The sequence below is a fragment of the Ischnura elegans genome, chromosome 2 (genome assembly GCF_921293095.1).
Source record: "Ischnura elegans chromosome 2, ioIscEleg1.1, whole genome shotgun sequence".
Taxonomy (NCBI): Eukaryota; Metazoa; Arthropoda; class Insecta; order Odonata; family Coenagrionidae; genus Ischnura; species Ischnura elegans.
The window spans coordinates 147,032,482-147,046,294 of NC_060247.1; the positions used below are offsets into that span (position 1 = coordinate 147,032,482).

Sequence of the window (13,813 nt, forward strand, 5' to 3'; positions counted from 1 at the left end):
CTGGGGGGGGGGAGGGGTTTATCCCCCTAAATTCCCCTGTGCGCTGTGCCACTAAAAAACACAACGGTCTGATAGGGGAGGGTCGTAAAGGGGTTGAATTATTCCCAGCTGGGTGGATCTTGGCCAAAAAGCATGAACGCAAGGTAATATAAGTCCAGAGGCCTTTATTTATTTCTTTGTGAAACTCTTCTCTGCTTCTTATACTAAAACCAAACACGCACAATAGGTTCTGCAAGTATAATTGTAACAGCCAGCGGTGGATGCAGAATAAGGGCCAAAGCAGGGGGTATCTATTACCTCTCTGCATTATTTGGGGTTCGAACAAAATCACCACTCTATCTAGTGTGTATACACACATTGGACACCCAAGGGGAGGGCTGTGGCCCTTTAAAGAACTTATACCACTCAATTGCAACATAATAAAAGAGCACGTAAAATAGGGTCTATGTTTAGAGCTAGTTTCTATATCAATTCGTTAGAGTAGGTATATATATGTAACGGAAAGCATATCTATAAATACTATATACAAGGGGGCAAACCCTTAACCAAAGCATTCATGAACGGGAAAGAGTTTCTGAGAGGATCATCACATAAGAATTTCAACCTTTCCGTGACTGTGCTGTGTGAATAACTTAGTCACCCCAAATTACGTTAATCTTGTTAACTTTTTAATTATTTTGTCCCTTTGACAATTTTTGTATTTGAGCTCTACCACTTGGTCATTATTTAGGTGATGGATGATTTTTTAAACATTAAATTGTTTTTGAAAACTTCAATTTTTATTTTGAAAACTTTGAATTTTACCCCACAGCCGTTGGTGGGAAGAAAAAAACTTGTTTAATCATATGAGTGCGGGGATAAAAGTTGAATGCCATAAATTTTATTAACTTACAACTTCAACAATGTCTACATTCTACATGATGGCACCTTTAGTAGTTGTTTTTCCATTCCATGATAGTCAATGCACAGTTACATGCAATAGCAATTAATATGAAATATTCGACTGCCATTTCGGAGAAAAGAAATGTAAAAACCTAAATGTAGCCTCCTATGTATTTATGAATTATGCATAGCAAGATATTATATAATTAAAAAAGAAAGACATGGTGTTGAATTACAGGAAATACTAAAACAGTGCATATAATTTATGAATTGTAAATGGGGTACCCGCGAGATACTCAACAATGTCCTTCACAAAAGTTTTCTACGCACAGTACAGGAGGGCAAAAGAAAAGGTTGGAGAAAGGTTTATTTACTGGAGTGTAGAGTATTACGGTGCAATTATATTTGCTATTTACTAAGAGGACAATTTCCAACACAATGGGGAGTGATTTTTGAAGAGTAAGGATAGGAACGTAGAATTCCAGAGAACAATATAGAGTCAGAATTCAATGTTAGGTATATGGAGAGAAATGATTCAGATTTAATCTGGTGGAACTCTAACATATTGTAACTTATAACTTATTAATAAAATCAACCCAAATTATTTATTATGTTGATTCAATTCCATGATGTCACGCCTGAGACAAGTAATTATGGTAAAAATAATCATCCATTTCAGATAGATTCTAAATAAAACATTGAATACATATATCCTCTGTTGAAAGGGAAGTAGTAAGTAAATGTAATCTTTTTCCCTGATTATTAGCAGTCAAAATAACTTGCAATATAGCAGATGACCATATACATATATATGCCCACCTAACATACTGTGTTTACATTGCTCATGTGTACATACATACATGGAATGACGTGCTGAAAAAACACACTATTTGTTTAATTTTTTGGCTTGAAAAAAGCAAATATTGTTAAAAATACTAGCATGCCACCCTCGCATTGATAGGGAAGGAGAGGACCCATACAAGTGGGAAACTTGGAATTTATGGTAAAATATCGAGAACAAGAACGACAGTCCCACCCCGATCGTATTCCCCATGTCACTGCCACCCAACGCAGACCAAAGGCCGACCTGAGAGACCATTGTATGTGTCCTGGAATCCTGGGTAATGTTTCTCTGAACATTCTGATGATTCTTGTAATACCAAATCAATAAAAAATAACACTTACTTATCCCACGCCGTCGTGAAAGCAGGTTCAGGAAAAACCAGGGCTTATATTTTTGATTTCTCCATTTTTGATTTCTCCATTTAAACCTGACTGAGTATTCTCCTATTAAAAATTACTCTGGTTAACTCCAAAGGAACCATCTTGTACCTGGCAAGACATTTTTTAACGAATACCTAAAAATTTGTTTTTCCACAGAATTTTTTATTAAATCACCACCATGATGATGTTGTCCCGACACAAGTCACTCTCGGCTGAATCGCCGCCTGATGTAGGGCAGCCTAAAGATAAACTGATATGAGGGACGTAAACTGTTGCATCGGAGACAGATCTCTCTTGGGGGATAACTGGCATCAACAATAAGGGAATATAAACGCCGCAAATCCTCCAGTAAAGCCCCACTCTTGAAAAAAATATATAAAAGAAAATCTTATAAAAAGAATTCTATAAAAAACCAGAAATGAGGCAAAACGATGTATATGAATTGACTGTATAGAAACTTCCAGAACAGTAATTATTCACTTTATTAACTAAAAAATCCTGCACCAGAGCCCAGATGGCTGATGGCATCTTCTCTCCGCCTAATATGTATTAGGGCATTTTCTCATCTTCTTTGGCATCAGTTGGACTAAACACTCAACTGCAATTCACCTGGAATGAAAAGAAAATTTTGATCATCTAACAGTCCAAGAAGATTATCAGGAGTGCGTGAAATATATTTGGCAATAAAAATTGTAATCAGTTACTAGAACCCATTATTATTTTATAAATTAATTGGTTACCATTACAAGTATATTGAAAATAACTATCCTGAGCATTTTAAAAATTTAACAATAGGTTTGTGGACCATAGTGAGTTTAGTTCATTTTAACCACAATTTAAGACTATTTACTATGTATCCGCAAAATGCATAATGCTTATAATTTAGAGTATTCAAACAAGAGTAGAAGAAAATATCAGATATCTGACATTCAACTTAAATGATTTTGATCAGCTAATAGTTCATGAATATCATCAGCCATGCGTAAAGTATTTAGATATACAGTGGAACTTGTTTAGTACGTTTCTGAAGGGACCACAAAAAATGAACGTACTAACCAGGAAAACGTGCTAACGAGGAAAGTAAAAAATAGCAGTCGGGGTAATTGCAATCTGTGGAAAAGTCGTCATAATTACAATTACTATCGGTAGTTCTCGTAAGATCGCCTTCCTGAACTCTTTTCACCTTTAAAATAAAGAAAATGGGCGCTACATTGAAAACTGATAAGCACCATCGAAGATACCATTGGTAAGTACATGAATTTGAATTTTAGTTATTTTCAATTGTATTTGACAAAATATATTTTTCACTAATGATGTTTCATTGAGTTTTTTTTATGTACTTTCATTCATGTGGTTTCATGCAATATTTTTTGCACAATTCAGCATAATGAAATTTCTGTTTAACAAACCTATAAGAAAATTCACCACAAAATTCAGCTTCCAAAAAGGCAAAATGTAGTCATACCACACACAGCCATATATTTTAAACGGCATACACTAAATTTGTTATTCATTCTCACCCATTGTTAAACCATAGAACTCCTTTGGTAAACTTAAAACTTTGTGAAAATAATCGTGAAAATTATATACATCATTATTTACACTGTTCAACATAGATTATGTCCTAGAGACATAGTTGGTCGATCTTAGATATATTTTTCATTCTTATTCCAAATCTGTGCTTATATTCTTTTTATGACGTCTATTTCCTTAGGACAGCTTAATGAATATTTTTCCATTTACAGAGGTAGTCATTTAACCCATTAGTGCCCGTCGGCAACTTTAGTTGCCATGCTACATTTTGTCTCATACAACGTTTACTAAGTAGTCAATTCATATGATTCTTCGTGTGTGCTTTTACTAGACCTTACATTGTTGGCCAGCGCTGCTCGTTCCTCGTCAGTTCGATTGTGTTTCGCGTACTGGTCGGATTACTGCAGCTCCTCCAGGTGTTCAGCCGACGACTGGTGACTATCTTCTTTATCATGTTAGCTGAGGACTTTTTCCGTATTATATTCACTAATATTTATTTTTCAACTTATAGTGAAAGCTTTAATGAATTACTATCCAAATTATTACGTAGAAATATGGTTTTGTTTTTTTTCTATGCCAATGTAAAAAGTGATGGCAACTTAAGTTGCCGACGGGCACTAGCGTAGTCAAAAATTGCAAATATTCGTATTTTTTTGATTTAATTCAGTTTCAAAGTAGTATAAGTACTTAAACAGTAGCTATTAAAACTTTATTGAGTACTTTTGAACTTTTCATGCATTATTCGGTGTTTTGTTCTTCTAATCTTCCTAAAATATCGATATATTTTTGATTAAATAGCAGGTTGCCCATTTTTTTGGCATTGGGAAAAAGCACTATTATTTGCAAATTCTATCGAAATAAGGTCGGTTTCATTTGCTATGTTACACACCATTGTTTATTAATTCGCTTTTAGGGCCCATAGGAATTGTATTAAACGAGGCTTGCGCCTGAATGAAATTCTAGATGCCCTATTGGAGGACGATGTTTCCCCGGAAAGCATTGCCATTTGCCCTCCCGTTGAAGAGAAGGGAATGATAAGCGATCAGGATTCCGATCTTTCTGACGAGGAGGTGGAAGGAGACTTCAGCCATCTTCCGGCTCGTATTCTGCAGTCAGAGGTTCATGCTGACTTCTCCGAGGAGGCTGAGGAGAGATTGGTCCAGAATGGACGGGGTAATTTCAGTGAAATGTGTGAAACCTCAGTAACGCTAACCGTGAAGAAGCCCAAGAAGCGAAAGCGTTGTTACCCCGTGCGATGTTGGGAGGAAAACTGTCAGGACTTTGCTTCCAAAATTGAAAATGTATCGCCAAAATATCTCCCCAATGCGGAAGACCATTTGCGCGAAACTGTGAACTCCCCATTTGATGCCTTCAAAGCAATTTTTTCGGAATGTTTAGTGAATCGTATAGTCATAGAAAGCAACCGGTATGCCGCCCAACATCTTGTTCATGGTTTAGAGGCAACAAGTGACGAAATACATTCATTAATAGGGGTAATGCTTTTGTCAGGATACCACCGCCTCTCTCAAAAGAGAATGTATTGGAAGGTGGACCCGGATTGCCACGTGAAAATAGTTGCGGATGCAATAAGGCGAAACAAGTTTGAAAATTTACTTCGCTAACTTCACCTGGCAGATAATGATGCTAACAATGGGAGTGACCGAATGTACAAGGTACGTCCTTTGTTTGATTTCCTCAACCAGGCATTCAAACAAATAGAACCGGGGAACAGTTTGAGCATCGATGAGAGCATGATTCTCTATTACGGCCGGCATGGGAGCAAACAGTTTATTAGAGGAAAACCCATTCGCTTTGGATTCAAGCTGTGGGTTGCTGCTGATCCAACAGGCTACATACATCATGCTGAGCCTTACTGCGGTTCATCCACTCGTCTTCCTGACACTGGGTTGGGCCAAGGGGGGGGGACGTTGTGTTAGGTTTAGCAGAGGATTTCGACAACCTATTTACGTCAGTTGAACTTTTAACTGAGTTGACCAAAAAGAGATTGGGAGGAACAGGGACATTGCGAGAAAACAGAGTCGGATCAAATATGAAGCTACCTGACAAGAGGGCTTGGAAAAAGACGAACAGGGGTTCTACCGGTTTTTCCGCTTCTTCTTATCTAATTGCGGTACGGTGGAATGATAACGCCGTTGTCACCGTTCTCTCAAATTGTGAACCCATGGAGCCTATGAAAAAATCAACTCGGTATTCCAGGGCAGAAAAAAAGATTCAGTTTGTTGATGTTCCAGGTACAATCGCTAGGTACAATGCAAATATGGGCGGGGTGGATATTTGCGACCAATTTGTTGAAACCTATCGCACAGCAATCAGGACAAAGAAATGGTGGTGGCCATTTTTTGCCTGGGCGGTAGACATTTCAGTGGTCCAAGGATGGCTTCTTTATAGAAGGTTATTTGGTAATGAAATGCCCCAACTTGATTTCAGGCGCCAGTGTGCAATTTTTCTCCTTAAATCTTTTGCTGTTGCCCCGTTGTCACCAGGAGTGCGGTCACCATTTTCGTCTTCTCCGAGAAATAATTTTCGCCGAGATCACAAAGATCACATAATTGGGAGGGGGAATTCAAAGTATCGGCGATGTCGTGTTTGTAAAAAAAGAACACAGCATCTTTGCACAAAATGTGATGCACCACTGCATGCTAACAAATGTTTCGGAGATTTTCATTCGTAGTGTGTAAAATGTGTTTCTTTAATTTCCTATTGTTCCTTTGGGCGCATTGTTGTGAAAGAAATGAAAGTAATACATTTTGTTCAAATTTTCAATATATTCATTCTATAATCTATTGCACAAACTACATCTTAAAATTACTGTGCTTCATTTTTTTTCTGAAAATGTATATGATCTTGAGTTTTTTCTGCCAGTCCGTGTTAATAAGTTTTATTTGTTTGTAAAAATGAAACATATCAAGTGTTGTCATTTTTGTAAATGCGATTTATTTGAAAAATATATGTGCAATATTAACAACTGTTTTAAGCTAATAAAGTTCAAAAGAACATTTTAAAAGTGTTGCGATAGGTTATCGAATTCACAGAAAATCATTACCCATCTTGCCAGAATAACATCCCATTCTTGTGTGAGGAAATGGTAAGAATATTATAAAATAGCAGTGCCCGAATGCAAATATTTCATAATCTCCTCTATTGCATTGCAATAGGAGCACAGCATTTATTTTGAAGAAGTTAACCTCAAAAAACCACTGGTAAACTGAAAAATAGCGAAGATGGAATGAAGTTTGCATATTTTGACTACGCTAGTGCCCGTCGGCAACTTAAGTTGCCACTTCAGAAAACAATGAAAAAATTATTATTGAGTGCTAAATTTAATATATGTTGTTTCAAAAACTCCTAAGACCATTTTTTGAAGATATTGTTCAAATATAACAACTAGGGAATTATGGGCACTAATGGGTTAATTCATTCATATCTCGTTATAGCATCATTGGCATAGCCAGGGGGGTGTCCAGGGGATCCGGACCCCCCCCCCCCCCCCAGAGTATAAAAACAAAATTATTTTCCTTCATAAAAGAAAATGAAACATTGAAAAATCATGAATTTAAAAATTATTTCTTTAATAAATAAAGTTTTGTCGATTATTAAAATTAGTTGAAAAACCATTACTTTTTATCCTGTTTTTCAAACATTTTCCCCCATGGCTTCGGACCTCCCCCCAAACGAAATTCCTCGCTACACCACTGGATAGCAAGTGAGCAAGTGAAAATGAAACTTTCCTGCCTGCACATGAACATATTTCATAACCACAGCCCATCTCACACGGTGCAAGAACGGCCGCATTGAGGTACGTTACACTCCCAATTACATATATCCTAGTGGGCTGAGATGACAGGGAGAAGAGACGGCACGAACAATCGGAATACACGGATAAACCAAACTTCGACTTTTAATTTTTTTTAATATTTGTAAGGGTGTCTCGATTGCCATCTCGTGCCACCTCGGTTTCGCTCTCAGGGTAACGGAAGAATCACAGAGTCGCGTTCGAGTGATGGGTCCAGTATCTGAAACTCATAACACGTTGCAACCTCTTGCGTGGGATCCATCCTCGTGCATGACTCTGACACCCTACTCCAATTAACAACTTGCAACATGCTCTCGCGTGGGAATTGGTCTCCGCGTATTCCTCCAACACTTTATGCCGTAACACGTTGCAGTATCTTGGCGTGGGAAGGCGTATGATGTGCATAATCATGCAACCTCTTCCGGCCAATAGGAAGATGCCGAGAGGGTCACGAGACGGACGCGACACGGGAGGAAGCCTCTTGGAGGGAATAGTCTTATGCTGTATCTCGGAGGGGGAGTTTGTACCTGCGCTCTGACAATTAAACGTGTGGAACCAGACTTGTCATCGCATTCTGCCTTCTACGAACCTGGCCCTTCCTGTAAGCTTAGTGCTTACATATTTATAATGAAGGTAAAGCAAACAATTTATTTTTATTTACGTACATTTTCTCTTATTTAAGATTGCTTTCTGGGTTCACTAAGAGCTTTCTTCACCCAATCTTTTTAGAGATGATAGCACGAGTGTACTTGTATCCCTACTGGTCCATATAAGACCTGGAAATATGAGACGCTTGGAAAAAGGAACACGGAGCTCCCATGAATGCAGCTAACACACGATCGCATCCGTTTTACGATTGGAATAATAAGCCCTGTGTTTTCTAACATTAAAATGCAGTCATTCTGGTGATTTTGCATACAATTTTATTTATAATGAAGATTGCGGAAAACATCAAATGAGAGTTAAAATCATGCATTGATAATCTGCGACACTGATATGCCACAGCTGGATAATTTGGAGTATTTGAAAAGGGATTATACGCAAAAAAGTAGAAAATTCACCACAAAATTCAGCTTCCAAAAAGGCAAAATGTAAAGTCATATCACACTCAGCCAAACATTTTAAACAGCACGTGGGAGGCATACGACCTAAATTTGTTATTCATTCTCACCAATTTTTAAACCATAAAACCCTTTGATGAACTTTAAACTGTCAAAATAACCTTGAATGCTATATATATATTGATCATTAATAATTAATGCCGCAGCTGGATAATTTGGAGTATTTGAAAAGGGATTACAGTAAACTCTTGATTTTACGAAGTTTTCAATTATACGAAGTGATATTGTGGTCCTGGCGAAAAGCCTATGCCAAATACATGGCACTATTGGATTATACAAAGTTTCGATTATATGAAATGATTTGAATTTACGAACCTCGGCTTGGTCCCTAGGAGCAAATGGCATTCGTTTATACGAACTACGGCGAAAAATTTGTCAACCAAACTAGTTACGCCGGCATAAAAAGCTAAAAAATCAGCGCTTCCAACTGTGGTCCATCAAAAGTGCGAAATCGTAAATGATAATGCAACTTTGGAGAGAAATGGATCGCCAAAAACCTCACTGTGGGAATTTAGGGGAAGTAGGAGTTCAGTAAAAATATCGCGGCTGACATTATGCCCCTATTTACGTGCCTGTTCGTAAACATATCATCGACAATAATTCGTAGTTTAACATGTCAGGAAGGTCACTCAGGGTATTTCTTACACTCCTACTTAAACCCTGCGTAATTGAATCATACCACGAAAATGTCACAAGTCCATAAAAAAACTCAAATTTCAACATTCTTGCGGGTTAATAATCTATAATAATAACCTCGTGACAACACTTTTCTCATTAACAGTTGGAAATATGAGGAAGGAAGAGAATTAATGCACTCGGTGATAGAGGAAATATATTTCATTTTAGACGCTAACGTTATATTTTGGAGGGGGGGAAGGTCGGGGAAAATACTGCGGTTGCCAGCGACAAGAGATGGGGAGAAGTAGTAAGGATATCACTGATGATATCATATTTTATACACGAGCCTATATTGAGGGAGAAATGGCTCCTCTATTGCTAATTCGAATGGGGATTTGATGATTCTGTGCATTAAGTTTTCGCCCAAGCACATTGGTATCTATCCACAAGGCTGTCTGGCTGTCTTTCGTCCTGAAAGCGCTGAATCGTACCGGATGGGCTTGTGCTTAATTCACGAGGGTGCGAAGGGCTTCAGTCTGTGCCTTGCGAGTGCGTAAGCAACAACCAGTGCTTCTCTGGATCTACAATAGTAACATTTTCTTAGCGAGTGTGTTTGAAATTTGGGAATATGGAGCCTTCACAGCTAAAACAAAAAAGAAGAGTATAACCTTTAGAAATAAAAATGAAAATTATTGAAGAGGAGAAGGCAAAGAGATTAACTAAAAGTGAGATAGCGGAAAAGTTTGGAATCCCACTGTCGACTTTGCCGACAATTCTAGCAAACAGCGGCAAACTACAAGAAAAAGTGGGGTCGGGTGTTTCGCTGAAAAGGAAATATCTGAGCTGCGCCAAGTTCGCGGAGGTTGAAGAGGAGCTATACACTTTCTTTTGTAAGTGCCGTGAGCAAAATCTTCCAATTAGTGGACCAATATTACAAGAAAAGGCCGAATACATAGCCTTGCAACAGAAAAATTGACGATTTTAAATGTTCTGGTGGGTGGTTGACTGATTTTAAATCAAGATTCAACATTGTATCTCTGAAGATAAGTGGGGAAGAAGGCTCTGTTAGTACTGAAATTATTGATAAATGGCACATCGATAACGATGATATACTTCAAGAATATAGTCCCAGAGATCGCTACAATTTTGATGAAACTGGGCTATTTTCTAATACATTACCTGACGCAACCCTGGGTTTCAAAGGGCAGGGGTGCCATGAGGGGAAAAAGAGTAAAGTGCATGTTACTGTGGGGCTGTGCGTCAACCAAACAGGCACGGACAAAATCAAGCCCGTTGTCATTGGGAAATTTGAAAGGCCACGGTGCTTAAAACATGTAAAATTGGAAGCCATCCCAGTTTTTTACCATGCAAATAAAAACAGCTGGATGACCCGAGAAATTTTCCAGCAAACGGTTATACGTCTACAGAGAAAAATTGCTGGAGAGAACCGCAAAACTTTTTTAATAATGGATAATGCCACCGTTCATAAATACGTGGAAGATCTAAAATTGGCTAATGTTCGAGTCCTCTTTTTACCCCCGAACTCGACTAGTAAGTCCCAGCCCTTGGACCAAGGCATTATCCAGGATTTTTAAGTCCTATACCAGAAGGAGCTTGAGCGGTATTACTTGCGATGGATCGGTATGTATACATTCATCTATTTTGCTCATGTGCGTTTGGATATCGATTTAGATATTTTTATTCATGATTATCATTCTTTCAAATCTATTTGCTACTTTTAGAAATGGGAACAGAAATGAATAACATCCCGAAATGGACGTTGATACATGCAATCCACGCCATAGCCGAGTCCTGGAGAGAGATTTCCTCCACTACCATCGCAAATTGCTGGAAATCGGCCGGATTCCCTCCGATAGCGCATCATGAGGATGTTCTCGAGGTTAGTAATTGATACAACTAACCTAATAGTAATTTTACTCCTTTAATATCACGGCTCTGGTTGAATCGTTACGTTGTACCTTCAGGAAGCTGCGGCAGATGAAATCGCGGAGGAGATTAGTGGCTTAAAAGAAGATTTTAAAAAATATTTGGAAAAAGCAGGAGCACAGCGCGCAACAGCTAGTGATTATATTGCGCTAGATGATGATCTCCAGGCTTGCGATGATTCGACGCCGGTGCCTGTGTCCGAAGAAGCAGCGGCCGGGACTAGTCAGAATAGCAGTGACGACGATGATGAAAGTGAGGAAGTAATTCCATCTAATAAAAAAGAAGTATACGCTGCCTTCAAAACATTCAAGACATTTTGATCTGGCTAACGATTTGGACCCCCAATTTAATTACCACATATGCAAGTTAGAAACCATGGTGGAAGCGGCAATGGAGAAGGGAAAAAAGCAAAAAAATAACAGATTTTTTTGGGTAATATCTTTTCGTGTATATATCTAGGCCTTTGTGAATAAACAACTTAAATATCTCAAGTATCAGGCTCTATTTACCGCCAATTTATTTTTCAGGCTTCTTGTAATGAAGACGCACTTCCAAGTCTAACCATCAACTTTCTTCTCATGCGCTTCCCCATTTTCCCATGCTGAGAATTCTTTCTTTCCCAATTCTTTGTTTACTCCCTCCTGCCGCCTTTGGCTGATCTTGCTGACACCCACCTTACGCATCCCAAACCCCTCCTTCCCCAGCATATCCCATTCACTCCCTTCCTAAGGTCACGGAGCTTGCTTGCGTCGCAACAAAATACGGCCCCCAAACGTAGTCTGAGGCAGAGCTGAAGGACCTTTCCCCACCCTTCTTTCACCTGCCCCCTTCACCTCTCCTTATGCTGACCACACTTATTTCCTAGGCCAATCCCCATCCCACTCCTATTCACCCCATCCACTGGGAATGTTCTCCGACTGTAGAGAAGGGCATGGTTCATATTTACTGGCAAGGGGGGGTAAGTTTTTAACCGGAGAGAGGCTGGAGAAGTATCTTCCATTGTCAGGGAAATGGTGCCGTGCTTATAAAATTGTCGCTCTTCTTCTCTGCTGACTTAAAAATTGAAATTTAATTATTTTCTTAGCGCTTTCCACTCTATATTTATTTACGATTATGACACGCCTATTTTTTAGTGCTAAAACTAAGAAAATCTTTTCTCTATGTCAATGATCCTTTGCATAACTTTCAATACGGCGGAAAAAGAAACACGAAAACTAAATGAGGTGAAGGTACAGGTTTTTGCGTATCATTTTTGGGAATCCACGCAAGTGAACCAATATTTCACCACGTTGAGAAATGTTAAAACGTCTTTGTAGGAAAACAATCAATGTGGATAATAACGTTTCTCTCCCTATTTCTCCGAAACTGTAAGATGTTTCTCCTGTCGTTTTCCGGTTGGAACCTTGCTCCTGTCGGCATAAAAGGAGAAAAACATACTATATGAACAGGTCACCTCACACCCAGTATGAAAAATATGGTCCGGATGAAAAATTAAGTCTTTTATGGCAACGTCTGCAAAGATGATGGAGCACAGTAGTCGGACGGATAACGCAAACAGAATTTACTTCAAATATTCGCCAGAAGATAATCACATCCTACCTTATTTATGATCGTAATTGAATCTCAGTGAAAATAGAGCACATTCTGCTGAAAATACGAAGTAACTCGAAATATTAACTTACGAAGGTTATTTTGGTAACGGGCTAAGGCCCTTGTTTTTCTTTTTTTCTCGTCACTTTGCGATAGAGGGCGACATAAATGGCGGTTAGGCTGGCTGCCGCTATAATTCCGTGGGTGTCAGAAACAAATATCTATACTTAGCATACTTAATAGTTGCTATTCGCTCCTAACCACAAACTTATAACATTAAATTCTCATAATAAACATTGCAATTCATTATTTGATTACGTTTCCTAAACTGGTCGGGAATTTCTTTAGCGATCGTTGATGTTGAAGTATGAACAAGAAATGGGAATTTTATGGTGGTATAATTATTTAACGATTTTTCACATCATAAATCGATAACAAAAAGCCTTTTCTATGAATTATACCGAGAATAACCACCAAAAACATTTAAATAAGGCCAATGAAGACAAAAAATGGCGGAAGAAACAAAAGCGAGCATTTTCTCGTGACTTATGAAAAAGGTTTGAATTTACGAAACTCGATTTTACGAAGTGCCAATTTTCCGGTCCCACTGACTTCGTAAAATCAAGAGTTTACTGTATATGCAAAAAAAAAGTAGAAAATTCGCCACAAAATTCAGCTTCCAAAAAGGCAAAATGTAAAGTCATACCACACTCACAATCAGCCAAACATTTTAAACAGCACGTGAGAGGCACATGATCTAAATTTGTTATTCATTGTCACGAATTGCTAAACCATAAAACTCCTTTGATAAACTTTTAACTTTGTCAAAATAACCTTGAATGCTATATATATTGATCATTAATTACACTGGGGAACAGCCACTTTGCAGTCTTAGATCTGTAACTTTTTTCTGACTAACTTTTGGTCTCTGAAAGATTCTCCTGGTTCATATTCGGGGTATTACTCTAAAGAATCTCGTAAGACCCTCATTGCAATTCTCTCTCCTGCATGTTCCATTCATCGTGAAATAAAAATGCTGGAAGATGCTGATGTAAAATTTTTCGGCAAAAGCAAATTTATGAAA

At 38.2% G+C, this 13,813-nt stretch overlaps 1 protein-coding gene across 1 annotated transcript in view; it reads right to left on the reverse strand.

The window, feature by feature from the left end:
* Positions 1-1,096: 1,096 nt before the first annotated feature.
* Positions 1,097-13,813, reverse strand: part of LOC124154758 (Golgi reassembly-stacking protein 1-like) — a 112,140-nt gene continuing 99,423 nt past the window's right edge. Inside the window, exon 6 of the transcript XR_006864011.1 lies at positions 1,097-2,715. The gene's annotated coding sequence lies outside the window, so the exon portion shown is untranslated. The remainder of the gene's footprint in view (positions 2,716-13,813) is intronic.